Source organism: Triticum urartu, chromosome 4 (genome assembly GCF_003073215.2).
Source record: "Triticum urartu cultivar G1812 chromosome 4, Tu2.1, whole genome shotgun sequence".
In the NCBI taxonomy this organism is placed as follows: domain Eukaryota; kingdom Viridiplantae; phylum Streptophyta; class Magnoliopsida; order Poales; family Poaceae; genus Triticum; species Triticum urartu.
In genome coordinates, this window is record NC_053025.1 from 86800144 (window position 1) to 86804132 (window position 3989).

The 3989-nt window shown below is 43.9% G+C and overlaps 1 long non-coding RNA gene across 8 annotated transcripts; it reads left to right on the forward strand.

Moving 5' to 3' along the window:
- The first annotated feature begins 386 nt into the window (after positions 1-386).
- LOC125550821 lies at positions 387-3770 on the forward strand. Of its 8 annotated transcripts, none has more exons than XR_007301892.1 (6): positions 387-871; positions 1701-1881; positions 2406-2499; positions 3102-3192; positions 3268-3318; positions 3418-3770. It is a non-coding gene; the product is annotated as an uncharacterized LOC125550821 (long non-coding RNA). The 8 variants fall into 8 exon arrangements; XR_007301895.1 differs by having other exon boundaries at positions 3102-3179; XR_007301897.1 differs by having other exon boundaries at positions 3102-3318.
- Positions 3771-3989: the final 219 nt, after the last annotated feature.

A 3989-nucleotide genomic window follows, 5' to 3' on the forward strand; every position in this document is an offset into this window, starting at 1 on the left:
GTGCCAGTTTCTGTTTTTACCTTGTTTTAGGGTTTCGAAGAAATGGAAAATCAAACGGAGTCCAATTGACCTGAAACTTCACAGAACTCATTTTTGGAAGGAAAGAAGGCCAGAAGACTTGAAGTGCATGTTAGGGGATCTACGAGGAGGCCACGAGGCAGGGGCGCGCGCCCACCCCTGGGCGCGCCCTCCACCCTCGTGGGCCCCTCGTGACCCCCCTGACGTACTTCTTCCGCCTATATCTCTCCCTAATAATAATAAAGCACGGATTGAGTTTCCGGGTTCACCGTCGCGGCCTTTTTGTGAAAAAGTCCCTTATGTTTTAGTTATTCAACCCGCAATCCATCGTTAATCTGCCAGCCTGAAGGATAAAACGGTTTGATGAAAAAATACACCCGTACGCATCTGCTCCTCTCCTCGATCCTCACCTTTGCCCAGGCCGATCTATTCCCCCTCGCCGCCGCCACACCCCAGCCCCCTCGCCGTCGCGGCCGCACCTCAGCCTGCTCGCCGCCCCCGTCGCCGCCTCCGCGGTCGCACCTCAGCCCGCTCGCCGCCCCCGTCGCAACCCAACCCTTCCTCCCCTCCAATGGATGCCGCCCCAACCACCTCATCCAATAGGAAGCCCCAGTTCGGTAGCCTCTGTTCCCGCCCTTCAGCGGCCACCTCGCCACCCCTCCAACGCCCATCACGTCCTTATCCAACGCTGCCCTTCAGCGCCCACCCATCCGCCTGCCCGCCCGACAACGCCCGATTGAATTGTTGCTGCCAAGATCTGCCTCAATGTGGTTTACATCATTGCGGCCACGACATCGTCGATCTTCGACTCCGGCGGCTACATCCAGAAGGACTACCACAATTATCGCGGCTGGTATCCTCTACTCTCATCTCCCTACTATGAATCCTGACTGATTCTCTTCCTCCTCCCTGTGTCTTCCTCTCTGAATTTGGTAGTAGGTATTAGTTCGTAGCAAGTAGTTAATCAGCCAGTGGTGAATCTAGGATAAGAATGGAGGGTGCGCTAAAATCATTAGTCATTGTGCTAAACTGGTACGAGTATGATTTATAGTCTGAATTATTGCATGGCAAAACAGTACCATGTTCTCTGAATATTTTTATTCCTCTGAAGTTGTGTGTGCTACAATCCTATCGCATTGGCATGTATATTCTGCATCTCTTGAAGATATTTGTGACATGTTGGCTGCCTTTTCCCCCTTCTTTGCGGTTAAACGTTTCAGTCTTTAATCCCCTGGTTTTAGGCTATAATCCCCCGATTAGTACTGATATATGGAGTACTTATACGGAGTTGGGGCCGGGCACTAGATCTTGCACTCTGAAATTAATAATACATCTTCTGCAATATTGATAGTACTATGAGATTCTTAGTACTCTGCTTAGTATTGATATATGCAGCAGTGATGCAAAATTGGGGGCCCCAGATCTTGTACTCTGATTAGTACTGAATTTTTAAAAGTTCATATACTCTGAAATTCATCGTACATGACGTAAAGTGCTCAAGGTGCTTGTGCGTACACTCTGCAAACACTGAACATACAAAGTGCACAAGGCTGATATATTTCCCTCCATTTCTGTATGAATAAATCCTAGATCGTTACAAATAACATGCCAACCTTCTTTTCACTTCATGCCACTGTAAGGTTGGTTTGGTGCTGATGCTCCTTACGTCCATGTCATTGTAGATGGCTGTGGAAATCTGGAAAATTTGCCTTTTCTATCAAGATGAGAATCAACAACATAAAGTTCTAGAAGGATTCATGGACAGAAAAGATATCTCCTTTTATGAGTTAATCAAATTGATTGAAGAAGTTGGCTTCTCGCTGGCATATGGTTTCTTGTACTACAGGAAGAAATACCCACGTGGTAGGTGCTATTCTGACATTGCTTCTGACCATGAAATACTTTGTGTTCAGTCTTTCCCTGAAAGTTAGCGTAGGAATACACAATGTTTCTTCAGAATGACAGAGCACCAAATCGAGGCAGCAGGTTGCCATCGAATTCCACAGAATAAAACTGACTTGTGGATGTGATTAATCACTTACCAAAGTACAAGTTCATTCTCTGATGAAAAAGGTCAGTGTTTGGGGCGCACTGCGTAGCAAGGATATGTTGTAGGCTATATAGCTCTTCTGTGGACTGTGAGAGGTTGGGGTTCTCATGCTTGCTTGGTCGGAACCTTTTCTTTTGAGTCGATTGATGGACGATGGGCATGAGGGCATCTCTGCACTAACTACGCTGTATGTGTACTCCACTACATACAGATAGCTCGCTCGTCGTATCTCGACAGAAGAAGAACAACTTTGATCGATGGAGATGGATTTCTTTCCTGTTGTTGCAATTGTATGTGCCTTGCCGACTAAACTATCTTCTTTCTTATTTACTATCAGGTAGCTCTTTCAAAGATAGCTCGCTCGTCGTATCTCGACAGAAGAAGAACAACTTTGATCGATGGAGATGGATTTCTTTCCTGTTGGTGTGATTGTATGTGCCTTGCCGACTAAACTATCTTCTTTCCTATTTACTGTCACGTAGTTCTTTCAAGTCCATTTTCTCTAGCTACATGATGTTTTCTTTATAGGCTGTAATTTATTTGGCATTTGTGATAGCCAAATTGTCATGTCAAACGTGCTTTGAAGATTTTTTTATTGCAATTGACATGTAATTTATTTTCTAAATAACCTATTCTTGATGGAGTCCTATCTCCTTTTTGACATATTCCAATAATAAGTTCTCATGTTCAATAATGCAATTCGGTAGATTATCTTGGATTATGGCATTGGGTTAATAGGATTTCATTGAACATAAATTTCGTTCTGCACAGGGATTCAAACTACAGTGCAATGATTTATTGAAAAATCTGCATCTTAGTACTGCCCCATTTTCTGCGATTCAAATCTTCTTGGCTATGATAGATGGTTCAAAAACCATGTGAATCTTGGAACGGATCTGTTCTTCATATGTTATTATAGCCCGTGCATGAACTATTTTAAGACATGTTTACATTAAGGTCATATACATTGTTTTATAAGATGGTAAATTCAAAGAACTGTTTGAACCTTGGAAGTGACTCATAATTTTTGCAGCAGGGAAGCTATTTGTGATGTAATATGCAGCTAAAGGTATTCCAGCATGAGCTTCCATGCACAACATCAGTGCTTAAAGTAAAGGCTTCAGGTCTTAAAAGTAAAGTACACCCATGGCTTAACTTAGTTTCCTTTTCTTATAGATAACTTGATTCTCTTGTTACAGATAACTTGATTCTCTGCTCACAACTAACTACAGCAAGAAATAATTTCACAGGTAGCCTTTTCCTTTTCACTGCTTTGACAACATTATTTTTTGAGAACTGACAACATTTTAATATGGTATCACCCGTTGCAACACATTCTAATTATGCAGCCACAGATCGCGTCCAAGCATAGCCAGCCTTGGTCCAAGGAGATAGAGAAGTACTGACAAGGTGGCTCGTTCGCAAGTTGGAGCCGTCCATGAGCTCACTGCTCTTGGTCGCTCACAGCAAAGAACTGCATGTTGGCTGGGATCTTGCCCATGTAATATCTTCAGTACTGTAATGGCAGATTGTACTTATTTTTTTGTAATTTTTTGGTGTTTAGGCCATGCCTATTGGGCCAAGAGGTAGACCCCGTCCCGACCCGCTAAATGCATTTACAGTTTGCAGAAATATGGCTTTTCGGGCCGGCGCGGGGGCTGAATATCCTTTTTTACAGGTCCGCTTTGCGCTGGCCGGCGAATCCTCTGCGAATCCTCTTTTACGGGTCCGCTTTGTGGGGTTTGCTCGGCCGCCGCCCGCGCCGGCCCGTAAATCAGTAATTTGCATTTCAATTTCGGATATGAAAAAACATTTTTTCTTCCCAATACCAAAATAAGCATCCACCTTCCTACACACATGTCCATCTCAATAAACTACCGAAATTGAACTGAATAGGTTGACAAAGCCGAATGAAAACAAG